Source organism: Lutra lutra, chromosome 5 (genome assembly GCF_902655055.1).
Source record: "Lutra lutra chromosome 5, mLutLut1.2, whole genome shotgun sequence".
Lineage (NCBI taxonomy): Eukaryota > Metazoa > Chordata > Mammalia > Carnivora > Mustelidae > Lutra > Lutra lutra.
The window spans coordinates 63,035,288-63,054,291 of NC_062282.1; the positions used below are offsets into that span (position 1 = coordinate 63,035,288).

The following is a 19,004-nucleotide window of genomic DNA, read 5'->3' on the forward strand; positions in this document are numbered from 1 at the left end:
AACAAGCAGAGCAGATGTTTTGTAAAAGTAGGCGATGTATTTGAGGAAGCGTGAGTTGAGAAGCTAAGTGTGACTTTACAAGCCACAAAAGCTTTTCAACAACATTCAACAGGTATTTTCAGCTCTTGTTCTTTGTCTTGATGTTAGCTGCTTGAGATCGTGGGAAGCAGAAGAGACTCAGCCCTGAGCTCCTGGAGTTTAGAGTTTAGTGGGGACAGACAACTGACTCCCAGGCGCTCCTGGTGGGTGGAGCCCATGATAGCCAGGTGCCGTGCCTTGGACGTAGGGTGCTGGGTAAGAGCACTAGAAACACTAATGGTGGGGGAAGGCTTCTTGAAGGAAATAACCCTTAAGGGTAAACCCAGAGGATGATTAAGAGCTAGGTCAACAACTGATGAAGCTGTCATGAGAGTCTCAGAGGGAGAAGTAGCTTGGATTATGGTGATAGGAATGAAGTGAAGTTAAAGAAGAAGTATATTGGGGGCTAGCACATATCAGTACATAAAGGTGATTGGATGGATGTTGTGGGGAAGGAGGTTGTAAGGGACAGGAAGGAGTCAAGGACTGCAAGCAGGTTCTCAGCCGGGTGGACACTGGAGCCTTTCACTGAGATGGGGCAGTGATGAGTTCGGCTGTGAACGAGGAGAATTTGCAGGTGCCCAAGGTAGGCACGAGCAGATACCCAGTGGGCCATTGTTACGTGGGTCTGGAAGTTGGGCAGGAAGACCAGGCTGGGCATGGAGGTATGGAGCACTAGCATGGAGATTACTGAACCTGTGGGTGCAGATAAGGGGGCCGAGAAGAGTGTGTAGAGTGAGAAGAGATCTAATCTAGGCTGGAGACCTTAGGAGCACCCACTCTTCAGTGGTGGGCAAAGAAAGAGGAATCTAGAGATCTAAGATAAACACCATGACTTGAACAGCAGCCAGCACCACCCTCCTCCAGCTTCCTAACATACATTATCTTATGAATAAGGGGGACCCAGTCCTATTTTACAGTTGGAGATGCTGAGGTTATGTGACTTAATCCAATTTCACCCAGAGGCTATCCCCTGAAATCATCTGGGAAATTAGGTGCATGTATACTTGTGGGTGTTTTCCTGGGGAGTAAGTATATGGCCTTCATCAGACCCCTAGAAAAGTTCAGAACTGTTGTTAATAATCATACCAACAATAGGGGTGTCTGGCTGGCTCAGTCAGGAGGGCATGTGACTCTCGATCTCGGGGTCGTGGGTTTGAGCCCTGCACTGGATGTAGAGTTTACCTAAACCAACAATATCAGCAATGGCTGACCTGTACCCGCTGCTAGCCGTGTGCCAGACCCGAAGGACTTTACCCTTCACCAGACTATAATTGGGGCAGGACAGGCCAAAGAGCAGTATTGTACATCTCTTTCCTTTCTACTAGTCCCTACTTCTCTGTGTCCCCCACCCCCAGGGAGGAGAAAAGATCACCAACCTAGTGTTTTCTCCCATGGTGTTTATAGGAGCCTAAACCTGTTAATGCTTCCTTCCTTAGAACAGGAAAACTGCCCCTTTGTCCTAATCTCACTTCAGGTTCCACCCTTACACCCAATTTTCCCAAAGGCGACTTCCTCTTTTGCCAAGCTGGGAAGAGATGCTTGGATAAGTGGGCAGGAAGCCCCCTCCTGCTGAGCCGACTGGTTGTAGGGGCATCAGTGAAGCTCTGTGACTGGTTTACCAGGACTCCTGCAGCCATAATCCTTCTGGCTTTCACCTGAGTGACGGGTGTGCCTCCTGGGTCGACAAGGTGCCCTGAGGCTCTGAATGGAAAGGCAGGTAGCCCCCACAGGAGGCAAGGTGGGCACTGAGGCATGGGGGCTGAGGCGTACGGGTTCCTCCTGGGACTGCCCTTCCTAACAAGATATTATCTGCCCTTGGCATTCGGGTTTGTTATCATGCTTTTATGTCTCACTGCCGACTGGTGTGTGAAAACAGGTGCTGAGTATGACAACTATTTCTTTTACACCTCTCACTCTTGGGCTGAGCCCTGTGAAGACAGGAGGAAAACTCAACACTGGCGGCCACCGTTCCTGGATTCGCTATCGCACGAGGGAAATTGATGACATCGTGAATTTGTGGGAAAAACAAAAACCGTGGATACAAGGACCCCCCTCCCCCAACTTCACTCTTTGTTCTCTGAACTTTTTATTATTACTTCTCTCTCTTAGCAACCCCTCTGGACTATTCACTTCCTGGATGTGGAAGTCCAGCTTTGTAGTTTTACACTGGATTTGTGCTCTCGGAGTGTGTCTCCATCTGTATAGTTCAACAAACTGTTATCATAACTACAGGTCTTGGTTCCTGCTGCTTATCGATCTGTTCCTCCACTTGCTGTTTTTATTGGCCTACTTCGGGCCTCACCAACAAGAATATCTTATTGTACCTGTCCTTTGAGAGTATTTCCTACAACAAATGCTAGATTGTTCTCACTCCCTGGCTTCCTGGCTTGCTATCAGTTAAGAGTTGCTGATACTAACAGTGTATGTTTAGCTCAGTGCTGACAAAAAACAAAACCAAGCCAGAAAACAAAACCCCACAGGAGCTACTAGTTTTCACTAGAAGTTTTCACTCATAGTGGAACAGACAAAACAATTTTGATAGGAATGCTGCCTTGGAAGATAATGGAGTCACAAAGCAGTCTGAGTTGCTGGCTGCCTTCTCTTGCCATATTACTTTCCCTTTGCTGCTGCTTCTCTTCTAAGAAGCTTCTGGTCACATTCCTCCCTGGAAGGTCAGTGAGGGGTGGGAGGGGGGGGAACCAACACTTGAGCACTATGATTCATCAGGTTCTGCATTTGATATTCAGAATCAATCTGATGCACGACAGAAATCAAGAACAGTCAACTTAGTATCTTGCCCAAACAAGTTAGCAAGAAAGTGGCCTGGAAACACTTAGGTATCGTGTTGTTAACCCCTGCAACAGGGACTCCCCTCTTATAAACTCTGTTGTACTGTAAGCTTTCCATGTCACTCTCCTTCAGGTTCTGAGTTCCTCCAGGGTGAGGACTGTGTCTTCATGTACACGTTAGACACTCCTCAGATGTCTCTTCTCTTTATTCTGTCTCTTTATTTCTGTCTCTTCTCTTCCCCAAATCCATCACAAAACACAAGCTTGATTATGCTATCTAGTGACATGCCTTGCATTCTCCATAATTCAAATGTAGTAGTGGTATACCACTTGATTTAACTGAGGACATAATAACACACATGATATGAACAGTACAAAGCAACAGGTTCTTTACGTGCTCAGTTGGGTTGTAGAGGAAAGGATATTAATGAGGGTAGTAATAGACATGGTAGAAATAGACTTCATAAAAGATGTGGGGTCAGGGCGCCTGGGCAGCTCAGTGGGTTAAGCCTCTGCCTTTGGCTCAGGTCATGATCTCAGGGTCCTGGGATTGAGTCCCACATCGGGCTCTCTACTCGGTGGGGAGCCTGCTTCCCCTCTCTCTCTGCCTACTTCCCCTCTCTCTCTGCCTACTTGTGATCTCTCTCTCTTTCTCTCTCTCTATGTCGAATAAATAAATAAAAATCTTTTTTAAAAAAATAAAAGATGTGGGATCTTGAGTCATGGAGGACTAAGAGGATTGGGACCACAGCAGTTACCTAGTTCTGCCTATGGGGAGTGAGGAATCGGGGTAAATAAATAATGGATAGACTAGAGAAGAACCTTGGGGCTGAACTTGGTGCTTTCCAAAAGTAAGAAACCAAAGCTCAGAGCTGTTACATAAAGAGTACTCCATCCCATTGAGAGGTTAAGGCAAGGGGAAAAACTGAACTCTTCTTCCCCCAAAGAATATTTTCTAGGAGAGGTGAATGAGGGATGGGTGCCAATTGCCAACCATCAGTATCTTTTAGATTCACCCTCCGCAATGCTCCAGTCTCCTCAGGAAGAAAATCAGTTTTTAAAAGTGTGAGAAGGACACAGCTTTTCCTGGAGATCTTCCAGCTTTGAGTTAATTAATCTCACTTCTGAAGCTGTGAAATGTTAAGGTATCACACAGGTCCAGAGGGGTGCAGAAAGAAAACACTTAGACTCAAAAGGTTAACACTCATTTAGATGTGTACATAATCAGCAGGCAGGGCTCAGTCTGTGCTCTAATGAAGAACTGTAAACTTTAGGTTGTAAGGAAAGTTAGGACCTGTGACAACTCTTAATTTTCAGGAGAACTCAATGTTAAAAGTTAGAAGATTGGGGAGAACATCCACTTCAAGTCCAGATTTCTCGTGGTGAAGAAAGGGAAGAAAGTGGAACCCTGCGAGGTCCCACCCCTCATCCTGGATCTCATAGTAAGTAGAGCTCATATTGAAGTGTTGGGTCCAAGAACTGCGTTTTGAATACCTCAAGGTTTAAAGGATATGAAATGTCAGCGTATCAGAAAATACCACTGGGAGGATACATGGAACATGGGTATTTCTGGTTGCTTCTAAGAGGGGAAAATGAACAGGAGTGGGAGAGAGATTTAATATTCGCTGAATATCTTTTTGTACCTTTTGAATTTTGTGCTGTGTATATGTTACTCAATCAAAAAATAAATAATTTTTTTTTAAGAGTTCAGTGGAGTCCTAACTATTGCTTTGTTTCCCCCATTCTGTCATGTTTGTGTAGCACATTTTTTGGTTCAGTCTTTTGATTCTGCAGAAGCAAGGTTAAGCACTTTGAAAGAGGTGATGGCAGTTGGTTACTACTTTGTGGCTAGAACAAGAAGAGCTCCTGTACCTCAAGCCAGTGCTATTCCACAGTCCCAGTCCTGCCAGTTTTGACTTTGGCACAATCTGGCAGAATAAAACCCAGAGAAACACAAATGAATTAGTAGTCAGTGATTTCATTCACTTCAGAGCAGAATATGGTCATTAACCATGATGGGAAGGTCTCCGTTAGCTAACACTGTCCTTTCTGAGACAAGGGAAGATGCAAAGGCGGAATCCAACATAATTCACTAGTAAGCTCCTTCAATGGCAGAGCCACGTGCTAGAAAGAATCAGGCTGTCCTTGACCCAAGCAGACTGTTGCCCAGCAGAAGTATGAAAATGACCGCCAAAAGGGCAGTGGAACAGTTGAAGAGCTAGCCACCTGCTGGAATTTTTCCAAACAAGGTATTATGAGAAAGGATCCTTGGTATGGTATCCCATGGGAATTTAATGCAAGAATCGAATATGAACGAGTAAGAGGACACTGGCTCAAACTTCCCAAGCCAGTTTTTCTTTTGGTGTTTCAATTTTAAACTCCAGTCGATATGGAAAATTAGAATGTGGTATGTTAGACTTAAAAAAGAAAATAATGATAATCCTGCTACTTCCTGTGCAGTAGGGAAAATACTCCTTCACTGGGTGCTGAGACCCTAAGGAATTTTGAAGGATGCAGAGGTGGGATTTACTTTATTTTCCCCTTGGGTATCTACATATAACCACCTATTAATACTGTTTACCTAAGTAGTATTTTAGTGGCAGTTAAACTGGTAAAGTCTAGAATTATCCTTACTTGCTATTTAGCTTACAGTATGTCTTCTAAATGATGTCTTTGAAACAATCTAATAATACTACCATTCATTAAATGCCCACTATATGCAACACACTGTGGTAAGTGCTTTATATGAAATTTTCCACTCGATTCTCAAATCAACCCCGTGAGTTACTTACAGAGGAGCCTTACGGAAATTAAATAATTTGTGCTGGTTAACACGTGGTAGAGCAAAGATTCATATCCAGGCTGTTATTTGACCAGTATTTAATGATTGCCTGTGTGGCAGGCATGAAAGGCAGAGGAGAAACAGCAGGGCTAATCTCTGCCCTCTTGAAACTTAGGATCTTTAGAAGTCTTCTAATTCCAAAGTCCATGGTTTTGACATTAACACTATACTACTTCCGTAGATCTGTGCAAAGGAGAGCAACAATTTCTAAGACAGTCACTCCTTTGAGAAAACTGGCATCCTGAGGGAATCTGGCCAAGCATTTCTGTGCTCTAATCCAACTTTCTTCATGCTTACTAAAGTCATTATTTCTGTTCTGTGCTCAGAAGATAAATTCTGTGCCCTTAAGAAGTATAAAGAGCAGGCTGTGGCAACAGACCTGGGTTCTGGGCCCGGCTGGTTCATTTACTAGCTTCCTGACCGGGAGCGAGTAATCCCTATGAGCCTCAATTTCCCCATCTGCAAAAATCAGCATGTTACCATTCAGTGTACCTGTAGGATTAACTAAATGAGATGATGAGCCCACTACATAGTACACGTTCGGTAGCAGAAGGTCGCTGTTGTTAACAGGATTAGGGAGCACAAGGAAACCTCGGGCACATGTGTTATGAAGGTTTGCTAGGCGCTTCTGGTAGCATTCTGTTTGTACAGTAGTGTACAGGTGTTCTTTCTCTTAAAGGTGCACGCAATCTGATCGATCCCAGTGTCTCGGGTTTACGTACGCAATAAATACTAGTTGAATGAACGAATGACTGAAGGCAAGGTCAGTCTCAGCGAATTAAGAGGTTCAGATGTGGAAGACATACATAAAACAGAAAGTTGATGCAATCCCTCTCAAGTCAGTGCCCTGGGTTCCCGTGAGTTTCACTAACTTAGAATGTAAATGCAAATGGGCATAAAGGTAAATATAAATGGGTATACGACACTTCGGGCCTCACCGTGCAGTTGTGAGATCAGATTAAATGCTGCATGGGAGAGTTTTTGTAAACGAACCTCCTTTACAAACGTGAGTGTGGCTCTGTATCAAAGACGGCCCACGCCCACGCTGCAGTGGCAGGCGCCTAGCCCCCGCTCCGCCCCCTCTTCCTGGTTTTTCCCGGCAATCCGCCCCTCCGGTGTCATGTGACAGGGGTGCCCAGGCAGGACCAGCTCCTGATAGGCCGGATTGCGGAACGCCTCCCGATTGGCCGGAGGCCGGCGGGCCCCCGCCTCCCTCCTCCTCCTCGCCGCGGCCCACGTGAGGGGGGCGAGTCACGCGATTTCCGGGAACCCGTCAGGAAGGACATAAACAAAACAAACCGAGGCAGCATGGAGAGGGGCCGCGGCCCCTGCAGCGGAACCAGACCCAGCCCTTGAGCCGCCCCACACCCACAGGTGAGCTCTGCTGCTCTCCGCCCGGAGCCTGCAGGGGCCTGGGCTGGGGGACTAGCCGGGCGGGGGGAGGAGGAGAGCCGCTGGCCTACAAGGCAGCAGCACCGGGGCTCTGAGCCGGGCGGGCGCGGGGCAGCCGGGACCAGGGCCGAGTCTGGGGGCGCGCGGGCCTCAGGCTGCCTCCTGCAGGTCACGGGGTCTCCGGTTCCCCTCCCCCACCCCGGGCCCGGGACGGTTATATAAAAGCGCAGCGCGGCTGTAGAGGGGACCCACGGGTGGGCGGCAGGCTAGGCCAGGGGTGGGCAACGCCAGGCGTCTGCCCTGCCAGGCCGCCCGGCCCTTAACTGTTGCCTCCGAGCCTGGGGCCGTGGCTGCCGGCTACCGGCCTGTCAGAGAAGCGAGCGGGTGGGAGGGGCCGGGGAAGGGAGGGGAAGGCGAGGCTGGCGGGGGAGGAGAGAGAGGGGCGTGTGAGGAAGGGCCGGGGCCGCGAAGGTTGGAACTGGGCAGGCAGGAGACGAGGAAGCGCTGGCTGGGGGTTGGGGGGGATCCAGGCAGGGATGTCTCTGGGGTAGCCGCTCCCCCTTCGCGTCTCCGCCCCAGGGACGGGCGAGAGGGGCCTCCCTCCGGGATTTGTTTATATGTCTTCTCAAAGCAGCTTGAAGCGGCTCGTAGGCGGAGCCCTCAGCGCGGAGTGGCAGGCCTCGCCGTCCAATGGGACCGGCGGATGAAGGCTGCTACGCCAATGGACGTGGGGGAGGCGGTGCCGCGGCCCCCCCCCAATTGGTTAGGCTGTGCCGGGGGTGGGCCGGGTGGGGCGGCCATGTTAGATGGGAGGGGACCGGTGGTGGTGGGTCACTGAGAGGGGAGGAGACAGGGCAAAGGGCGCGGGAGCCGGGCCGGGGGCGTTTCGGGTGTCCGAAGGCGAGTCCAATCGGATCAGGAAGTAGCTCAGGGGAACCAGACCCCGACCCACCGCTCTCCCCTCCCGAGCAGAGGAGGCAGGGAAGTACCGAGGGCAGTCTAGCCGCCCCTGGGGGTGGTTCCTGGGACTAGATGGAGCTCAATCTCTGGATTCTCCCTCTTTCTCGGCCCTACCCTTCCTGACAAACACGGCCGCCAAACCCTGTAATTGCTCTCCTCTAACCCAAGAAAGCAAACCTTTTTGCTGTTTCTGAGCGGACTCGAGCTTTAAGACTACGTTAAGAAGGTGCTTGGATAGCTAGCGGTCTGAATTTCGGCACAAGGCCTCACATAGAGGCAGACAGTGAGGAGGAAGTTCTGCTTTTCTGGATTTTGCACAGAAAACCGGGACTAGAAAAAGCCGAGAAAGTTAAGAGCTGGGTGGGGTTCCCAATTTTTTCGTCAGGGTACCTTCTTAAGATTGCCCCCACACTTTCTAGTCCTAGTCCTAGTAGTAATTTGCCCCTCCTGCTTACATAAATTTGTAGCTCACGTGAGTCAAGTTCATAAGAAAACTGAGCCTTGAGAAAATTACTTTGATTTGAAGGTTCTTTAGGATTTTGTCTTGTGAATATCCTGCAGGTGAGGAATAGGATCAAAAACTGACTTATTTCTTTTTAAAAAGCAGAAAATATGGTTTTTATGTAAATCTGGTAATCTGTGGTAAACTGGTTGTCACTTCATTGTACTTTTAAATATTTTTTTTTCCCATTTTCTTTTCATCCAAAATAGCTGGGAAAACACCAGAGATGAAGGGGGAAATGGTATGAGTAATTAGAAAGTCATTTATTTTACTTTGTTTTCTGATCATTTTGGCATCCTGTCAACCTTATTAAATGCTTGACTTATGTTAGCATAACCTTACAACCTGTGACTGCGCTGGTATTGTCAAGGGTACCAGGCTCTTTTATTGATGCACTTCGGTTAAGCACCGTTGGGTATCCTGCAGAGGCCATTAAGGAGTTGACTGTATTTATTCAGGAATTTGCATTATCTCCTATTTTGTTAACCAGAGGAAAAATAATAATTGGTAAATAAATGATTTGTCGATTTCTGTATTGTTTTGACGTGCTTGAGTCCGTTCTGTTAAGAATGATATGTAAAAATACAATCCCTGATTTTTTAATAGACTTCAGTTCTTAAATATAACTTTTACAGCAAATAAAAGTATTAGTTTATTATTTATTGATTTTTCTTAAGAATGGCAAAGAGAGAGGCGCCTGGCTAGGTAGTGGGATATGCCGCTCTTGATCTCCGGTTGTGAGTTCAAGCACCACATTGGGTCTACCGCTTACTTTAAAGAGTAAAGTAAGAATGGCAAATAGAGCCGACGTGAGTTACTTGGTTATAATTCTTTTATATGACATATATCAGCTTTGAAATTATTAGGCTAGTAAGCATAGAAGAGACTAAATACATCCAGGAGGAGAGATTTTGGATGTTCCACTTACCATCCCTTCTCTGTCTGGACAAGTGAAAACAGACCCTTAGAAAGACTGTGTCCTACTTGATTTACTAGTTCACTCTATGTGGGTTCTTGGATGCCAGTTTAAAGACTGAGAGAATAACTTGTATGGTTCCCTGATGGTGGTTAACAATACAAGTGACCGTGAAAGTACAATGAGTTTGTATGTTTATTATTGTAGCACAGTTTTTAAAAGGGTTAAACTAAATCCACTGTTTGCTTTTAAATATAGTTTGTAGTCAGGATTGACAATTTTATGACTTGGAATTAATCAGCGGGGTTTGTTTCCGTGTGGGTGTTGACTTGGATGTTTGAGAGAAAAATTCTCTTTCATCGTATTCAGTAGTTCATCTAACAGGCTAGATAAACTCTTAAGCTAGATATAATTTGGTCGTTAGTCTGATGATTCTAAGATAAGGGTCGACAAGACTTTTTCTGTTCACGGTCAGATAGTAAATATTTAGGCTTGTGGGCCATGTAGTCTCTCTCAGCTCTGCAAATTGTAGCATGAAAACAACCATAGATAATATGTTTGGGGCTGTATTCTAATAAAATTTATTTACAAGAACTGGCTGTGGTTGAAGGTTGTAGTAGTTTGTTTATCAACCCCTGTCCTAAGACATCAGTCACTGGGTTTTAATTACTTAGATGTAAAGATACTGCACAATATATAAACATGCACTTCAGCTAATAATTTGAGCACTTGGAGAATATACATTATCTCTGGCCCTGAAGAATTTTTAGAATAAAAGCACAAGGCAGCATTGTAGTCTGTATTTTTATTTCATTTGCAAATAGATGTTTTCCTGAAAAAAAACACTTTATTTTTTTAGTTTTTTAAAGTAGGCTCCACGTTCAGTGGGGAGATCGAGAGTCAGATGCTTAACCCACTGAGCCACCCAGGTGCCCCTGAAAAAAACGTTTTAAAGCAAATGTTGGAATGTTAAGTCCTTTTTAGAGATGCATTCTCATTGAAAAGTTTTTTGCTTTTTAAGATTATGATACCTAAGAACCTTAATATAGTAAAGGGTATACTCTCATTGAGGTCTTAAAGTGGCATTTAGTGTATCATTCCTAACAAAACTGTTCACAGCTGTTTGAAGAGATGTTAGTCAAGTGAGTAAATACTTAACTCTCTGAGTTCTTTGATACATCATGCAGTTAATTTGGACGCCATACCCATGGTGCCGCTGCCTCAGATTTTGTAGAGTTACCTAAATAGGGTAGGATACTTTTTCAGACAAGATCCCAAAAGATACAGGTTGCTACCCCTCCCTTTCCTTGGAAAATGTGAAGTAGAGCTAAGTGTCCACTGAAGTGGAGATGCTAAAACCCTAAAAATATTACATAGGCAAATACTTAATTTTTTCATGGGTAGCTTTTTGCTTTGTTTCTGTGTAGTATTTCTCCAGTTTTGTTGACTCGAACTGGGTTTTAAGCGCAATCGTGACAGTTGAGAAAGGAGAATATATTGACCTCTTAAAATGGAAAAGCATCATGTGGCCTGTAATTGTGTTTCTAGTTCTAGTTAGCCTACTATTTGGCTGGGTGACTGTGGGTAATTCAGTTTATTAATTTGTAATGGGAGAGATTAATGATGTTTTCTATCTCAGTGGGATACTGGGAAATTGTCAGTTATTGTATTCTCAACCTCTTGTAGTTTGACTATGCCAATATTTCTGGCTGATTAGAACCACCTCTCAAATCTCTATTCAGTTTTTGTTTTCATAGTTTAATGACCTCTCAGTTTACCTTTATTAGCACTTGTTCCACAGTACAGTATTTACCCATTTATGTTATCTGCCTGGTGAGCAACTTGAGCTCAGAGTCTGCCTCTTTATTTTTATATCCCCAGTGCCTCACCCTGTGCCTGACACCTTTTAGTGTTTCTGAACTTCCTAAATAAATGAGTGCATTGCTAAAAACTCCTTATCTGGAAGGTAGTAAGTCAGTCTACTATTAGTAGAGATGTTGGACTTAATTGGAAGGGAGGAATTAATCACCATCTACTGAAACAAAAAGCCTACATTTAAAAATTGACCCTTTTCTTTTGAGAAAGTTTATGGAAAAGCTATTTTGATGATGTTTAAAAATCCCTTGAATTCTTTTGTTAATTTTTTTCAGATACATTCTATTATTTAGACTTGTTGAATATTCCTTCTAAGCATGACCCCTCACACACACAACCTGTGCTTTTTCTTTAGATTTGTCATTAGCTCTTGGCACACTTGGATCTCTGGGTGTTTAGCAAATATGATTGAAACCTCTTATTAGAGTTTGTGACAATTATTTGTCTGTATAGCAGTGTTTGTCATCTTGGGGAAGTACTGTAAAATCATTCTTGTTAATAAGTCTGATTCAGCCCAGGGAGGGGTGACATGGAGAGGGCTAGTCATGGAGAGCGTTTGTTGCAGGGGACTGCAGTGGGACCTGGTGACTGCAGTACTATCCCATTGTGTTGCTGGCCAAGGCTTGTGTGCTTTTTCACCAGTTCATGGCCTTTCTCCCAAAATCTATATTGAAACTCTCCTCCCCAAACAACTTTTTATTTTTATTTTTATTTTTTTATTTTTTTTTTAAGATTTTATTTATTTATTTGACAGAGAGAGAAAGATCACAAGTAGGCAGAGAGGCAGGCAGAGATGGGGGGGAAGCAGGCTTCCTGCTGAGCAGAGAGCCCGATGCGGGACTCAATCCCAGAACCCTGAGATCATGACCTGAGCTGAAGGCAGAGGCTTAACCCACTGAGCCACCCAGGTGTCCCCCCAAACAACTTTTTAAATCACCTATCTTCCCACTAATTCCCAGCAACTCTGTTTTCATCCTGCTGTTCTGGCCTTTTAACACCAAACCTACTTTTACATCTTTTGTTACAAAGTCACGTTTTACTTACTTATCTTGGGTATTGTTGATGTTGGCAGTTTCCCATGAGAGCACTATGAGCTTGCTGATTTTGTGTCCTCCAGTTTTCTTCAGATTCTTCTTGCACACTTATTTTCTTTAGTATATAATGTTCTGCCTTTGAGAGTTTAAGGTGCTTTTGTTTTTATTTTAGAGAGGAATTTTCTTCTTTGACTGCTACATACTATTCCTGATGCAGTTTGCCTTCTCTGTTATATTTTTGCCATTCAGTAGAAATTTAAAGCATTATAAAAATAAAACTTTAAGGAAAGGTTCTTGATGGTATGGGGAGAAATTAGGGGTAGGGTGCCTGTATTCTTGTTCAAAAGATTCAATATAGAATTCCTTTAAACAGCAAGGCTTCTAGCTTCCTACTTGTGTTGTATAAGATGTAAAAATTTCTTGCTTGTAAAAGGACTTTACGGTTTTGTGAAATGCTTCTTAGTAAGGGTTTTCATCCTTACTGGTGAATCCTTTACTAGAATTGCCTGTAGACTACTAGAGGAAACAAGACCTTACATTTTAACATTAGGTTAATTTTTAGAACAACATGTTCTGAAAATACGGAGAGGAACTACTAACTCTGCCTTAGAAAGTTGTTGGAAAGTTGTGGAGAAGCTTCACAGAAAAGGTTCATTTAAACTCGGTTTTGAAGACCAGTGAAGGAAGCATTCTAGTCTAGTCAAGGAGGTATAAAAGGTATATGCGGGGCGCCTGGCTGGTGCAGTCGGAGCATGTGACTCGATCTCAGGGTCATGAATTTGAGCCCCACATTGGGCATAGAGCCTACTTAAAAAATAAAAGATGTATGTGATGTGTGGGGTGGGCTTGGATATGAGAAGGCTTCACCTAGGACAGGGCCATGGAGAGGGGATAGATGGAAGAGGAGGAGAAGACTACTTGGTGAGACTTAGGAGGAAAGGGCTTTTTTGTTTTCCTCTTGTTCTCTATTTCTCCTAGGTCTGCTCAACACTGTCAAGTCTCTGGTTCCTTTACTCTGTGGGTTTGACTTCAATCTCTTTCCCCATAGTTTTTGGTTTTTCTTTTAGTCCTTCATCAAGGTCTGACACACCTCTCTTCTCTCTTGTAATCTGTCAATAACAAGATACCTATTAATTCTGATGTAATGTGTCCCTGACCTTTATTTCACTACCTTGCTTCCATCCCTTCCGATATTCCCTTTGGGTTTCTTTCCCCCCTTTTTTTGACTCTTACTTTTTTCATTATTTTTTAAGATTTTATTTATTATTTGTCAGAGAGAGAGAGAGCATGCACAAGCAAGGAGAGCAGGAGGCAGAGGGAGAAGCAGGCTCCCCACTGAATAAGAAGCCTGATGAGGGACTCGAACCTAGGACCCCAGGATCATGACCTGAGCCGAAGGCAGATGCCTAACCAACTGAGCCACCCAGGCATCCCTTGACTCTTACTTTTCCTCTTCATTTTGCTTCATTTAAAAATAAAAACAGGGGGCGCCTGGGTGGCTCAGTGGGTTAAAGCCTCTGCCTTTGGCTCAGGTCATGATCCCAGGGTCCTGGGAACAAGCCCCACATCGGGCTCTCTGCTCAGCAGGGAGCTTGCTTCCTCCTCTCTCACTCTCTGCCTGCCTCTCTGCCCACTTGTGATCTCTGTCAAATAAATAAATAAAATCTTAAAAAAATAATAAAAAATAAAAAATAAAAACATTATTTAACACTATCTGCTTCTTTGCATTTGAACAGCAACATATGTCTGAGTTGATTCCCTTTTGGGAAATCTTGTGAGATCAACTTGGTTTTGATACCTTTCCAAGTACTAATTATCCATCTATGTAAATTTCCTTTTATGAAGCATTTTCCTTTGTATTCAGAGATGCCATTTCTCATAGGCTACAGTGCAGAATATGACCACTTATATGCTGTGTTTTCCACTTCTTTTTTTTTTTTAAATATTTTATTTATTTATTTATTTGAGAGAGAGAGAGAGAGAGACAGTGAGAGAGAGCATGAGCAAGGAGAAGGTCAGAGAGAGAAGCAGACTCCCCGTGGAGCTGGGAGCCTAATGTGGGACTCGATCCCGGGACTCCAGGATCATGACCTGAGCTGAAGGCAGTCGCTTAACCAACTGAGCCACCCAGGCACCCTGTTTTCCACTTCTTAATACACCTTTAAATTGTTCTACAATAAGACTCAATTCAAAGCTTACATTTTCCTGAAACTTTCCCAAACTTACCAGGTAGAGATGGTAGTACTTTATAGTGTTTTCTAAACACCTCAGCTTTACTGAGGTATAACTGACATAAATGAAAATTTACCTAACTTTTTAGTTTTGAAAAATCTATGCAGTCATCTGACTACCTCTACAGACATGATATGGAACATTCCCATCACCGCAAAAAGTTCCCTCATTGACCCTGCTTCACCCCTTGCCCCAGTTACTGATTTACTTCCTATTACTGTACATTTGTCTTCTGAAATTTCATTTAAATGCAGTCATAGAATGTTTTGTCTTTTGAGTCTGATTACTTTTTAATGTTAATAGTGTTTTTGAAATTTCATGTCATTTTGAGTATCATTTGGGTACTTGTTATTGCATGGATCCCAAAATCCGTCCATCCATTTTGGGTTTGCTTCCAGATTTTAGGCCATTGTGAATAAAGCTATTTTGAACCTTCATGTACAGGTCTTTTAAATACTTCTTTTACCGTTAACTGTCTTTTATTTGGAGGTCCAGTGAAAGTCCTGAAGTTAACTGTATTCACAAACAGGCTTTTTGCTAGTGCTGTGGTTTTAACAGCACCTCATCCGTAAGCTTAGACACCTGTCAGCTTAGGTCCTCATCTGTGAAATGGAACTGGGTAGAGAATGGAGCAAGCTGGGGAGCACAGGCCAGTTTAAAGGGATAATTTGTCTCAGTTCAAGTGATCTTGCTGGGAATATGTACCCAATTATTTATTTTTTTTCTCCAAGAGAGTGGCATTTGTTAACAGGACTCAGAAATCTTATATGAAATTTCCAATTTAAATGCTGGCAGTTAAATTTTAATTTTTTAAAAACACCAGTGAATGAGCCCAACAAAACCCATATGTAGGCATTGATTTGTGGCTGCAGTCCAGTTTGAGGCTTTTAGTTTAAATCCTCAGTTAACTTTGTATTTCCTTTTAAATTGTATGTAGTCCTGGTAGAGTGATCTTATTGGGACTTTGCTACCTAATGGTTTAGCATAATAACTTGCTGGTTGTCCAGACTCCTAAGTTAAAAAACTAATGAATTACTATAAACGAATTTTATTCTTTCCTCTACTAGGAGTGATATAAGAATTCTGAGTGTGTGATGGAGGGTGGGATCAGGTTCTTGTTACTCTTTGTACTTCTCTGATAGGACAGATCATGCATGGTTATGTTTTCCCAGCACTTGGGGTAGTCCATCTCCTTTGGTTTATTCTGAATCCTGTTGAGACAAGTATAGTATAAACTGTGTATTTGTAAGAATTAGAAACTGTGTAAGGTGTTATGGATATAAAGATAAATTTTGTGTAGGTCCATTTCCTTGGGTTACCCAGCATATCTGGTAAAGCCAGTATAACTAAGTATAAAAAAAAGATAAGCTGTATGTAATTGTTTGAATAATTAGAGCAATAATCTCTCTGAAGAAACCCTTTCCTCTTGTAATTTACTTACCAAGAATTTTTTTTTAAAGATTTTTTTAAAAGTAATTTCTGCACCCAGTGTCAGGCTTGAACTCAGAACCTGAGATCTAGAGTCCCCTGCTCCATGGACTGAACCAGCCAGGCGCCCCTACTTGCCAGTTCTTATTGTGTACAGAGATAACTAGTTTGAAGCTTATGAATTACTTTGTGAATCGAAAGATTTTTTTTGCTGACTAAACCAGCATAATTGACGTTGACCCTCATGAAGCCAAGGCAGGGATGTTAAATGACCTGTGTTGCCTGCAGATCCCTTACTTACCCTAGTTCCAAGCAGTTGGGTTTTTGTGATAATTAAGTGTGGAATTTAGACAATCTGGATTCTGAGTTGAGTTCGGGTTTACACTTTCAGTAGCTGCAACACTCCAGGAACATCTTCTATAACAAGAAAGGAATCTTAGGATAAAAAATAACCACGACTTATTGAGTATCTGTTTTGTGTCAGGGCATATATATTGTGAATCACAAAATCCCGGTAAAGTAAGACAGGGAATTCTTGTATTTACAAATAAAAGAAGGTAAGTAAGAATCTGGAATAAAATTCCAAATACTCATAAAGCAGAACCTTTTATTTCGAATCTAGAGTTTGCTTCTCACAGAGCAAGCCTGTAGGAGTAGTAGAGCCAAAGAGGCAGCCAACCTTTCTCAGTGTTGAAATAAATGATTGCAAAACTGTATTCACAACCTCTTTGTAGCCTTATGCCAAAACCTCTGTACCAGCTGTTGTATAGCCCAGTGCCAGTGGTGTAGCCCATTTCGCATAATAGGAAGGAATTTGAAGAGGATTTCAAAATTGTATATATTCTTGCTACTTTTGAAAAGTGTCAAATCGGGAAAGGAGGGAGGAGACAGAGTTTGAGAAAGAGCCTAGGTCTCTGATCACCGGAGTGCTGAAGTTGTTAGGATATGTCCAGAGTGTCTTGGGGCAGCTCTTCCCCTGGAATCTTGCAGTATGGCTCAAATGTGTTTGCCTGCAGCACTGTCTGTTTCTATGCTGCTGCCTTTAATCCTGTTCCCTTTTTACATTTTGTAGATTTCTGCTGAACAGCTCAGAAAACTAAATGATTCTTTAAATTTCAGAGTTTAATATGCATAAAATATTTTGTCTTAATTAAAATGGGGGTGGGGAGAGAAAGAACAGTGTAACCTGTATTAGTCCAGTGCCTGGATTCAGTTGGTTTAAATAAATATTGATCCTACTCCTTCTTCTACCCTCTCCTCACTAGACAAGAATTCTCTCTGGTCTTCAGAATCGACTGAAATTCAAATAATACTTCTCCTGGAAGTGTAAAAGGAAATTCAGGAGTACAATTTTGAGTATTTCTGTTATATGATACTATAGTGGTTCAAAACTCAAAATTAACAAGCTAACTTACTAGATAATTTCAGAGCACATAAAAGATGATAAACATACAGTTGACCTTTGAACAACATGGGGGTTAGGGGGCACCGACCATCTCTCTCCCCCCATGCAGTTGAAACTCTTGTGTATAACTGTTGACGCTCCCAAAACTTAACTCCCAATAGCCTGCTGTTAACCAGAAGCCTTATGGAGAACATAAACAGTTAATTAACACATATTTTGTATGTGTATTCTTACAATAAAGTAAGCTGAAAAAAATACAAAGAAAATTGTAAGGAAGAGAACATACATATACAGTACTAATACTGTACTTATTGAAAAAAATCACGTACAAGTGGACCCACACTATTCAAACCTGTTATCCAAGGGTCAGCTGTATATAAATAACTGACTGACTTGCAGTGTTCTCTTTGTATATGCAAAAAGTTGCACGTCTGAAGAACCTATGGTCTTAGGGGATTTTCCATTCATTGTCCGTCAACTCTTGTGTGGATGCCTCTGCTGGGCAAGGCATTGCTTCTGGCGCTAATGAAATAGAGAGGAGATATAATGGTTGTTCTCAAAAGACCTTACAGTCTGGTAGTGGAGACAAGGAATTAGGGAGGAGGAAAAGAAAAACCACTGTGAGCAAAGGCATGAAAGAACAGAGCCTCACTGTTGGAAATTCTGAGTGGAGGAAAGTGATTTTAAGTACCTCAAGGATTTGGTGAAATTGTGAGATCAACCAAGTATTAGTGTTATAGAAGAGTAGTGGGAGATGAGATTGGAAAGATAGTTTCATTGTGTCTGAGTATTTTGATTATGCAAGAAATGTTTGGGAGTTTCTGAGAGAAACTCTTATCATGAGTATGGCGCTAATACCAAGTGGTGGTTTAGGGAGAAAATAGAATGGAACATAAGAACTTGAGAGAGAGGGGCTGGCAACAGGAAGATCGTAGGGCAACTATTAGAATGGTAAATATATAATGGTGAGGCCCAAGTAAAGGGTTGAGAAAATGGGAAGGGCAAAGATGAACAGACACATGTGTGCTGAGTACAAGGTAAGTTGTCAGTTTGGCATGATTTAACAAAGAACTGGGGAGGAGAAAGAAAAGAGTTAGTGTTGAGATCAGTGTTCCATGCCTGGATGTCTGAGAATGATGATAGTACTGACAGAATGGAAATGTTTTAAGAGGATGGTGGCATGTTGTGTGTGTCTAAGGTCATGGGATGTGAATGAACATGGGAATACCTGGTTCTCAGATGGCAAGGCTCATGCATTCATTGTTTAGACTGAAGATGCAGACTTGGGAGCCCTCTGGAGAAAAGGTACTGCAAGTAGAGGTGGTCTCTATAATGATGGGTTTGCACAGAAACATTTGCTGTATGACCTCAGATAAATCTGTTACCCTTGTTGATCTTTTTTAATTAATGTAAAAATGGTTGGACGGAGGGTAGTGGATGGCCGTGATGCTAATACCCTAACTACTTTACCAAGTTGTTTTATCAAATGACAAGGCATAGCAATGCGTTTGTAGTCTATAAACAGTGATACAAATATAATCTGTGAAT

General features: G+C 42.9%; 1 protein-coding gene across 3 annotated transcripts in view; it reads left to right on the top strand.

Moving 5' to 3' along the window:
* Positions 1–6,960: 6,960 nt before the first annotated feature.
* Positions 6,961–19,004, top strand: part of CREBRF (CREB3 regulatory factor) — a 55,939-nt gene continuing 43,895 nt past the window's right edge. For 2 of the 3 annotated variants that reach the window (XM_047731448.1, XM_047731447.1), the window contains exon 1: positions 7,969–8,625. The gene's annotated coding sequence lies outside the window, so the exon portion shown is untranslated. Of the gene's footprint in view, positions 7,087–7,968; positions 8,626–19,004 lie in introns of those variants that run through there. The other variant, XM_047731446.1, reaches the window with a different exon arrangement.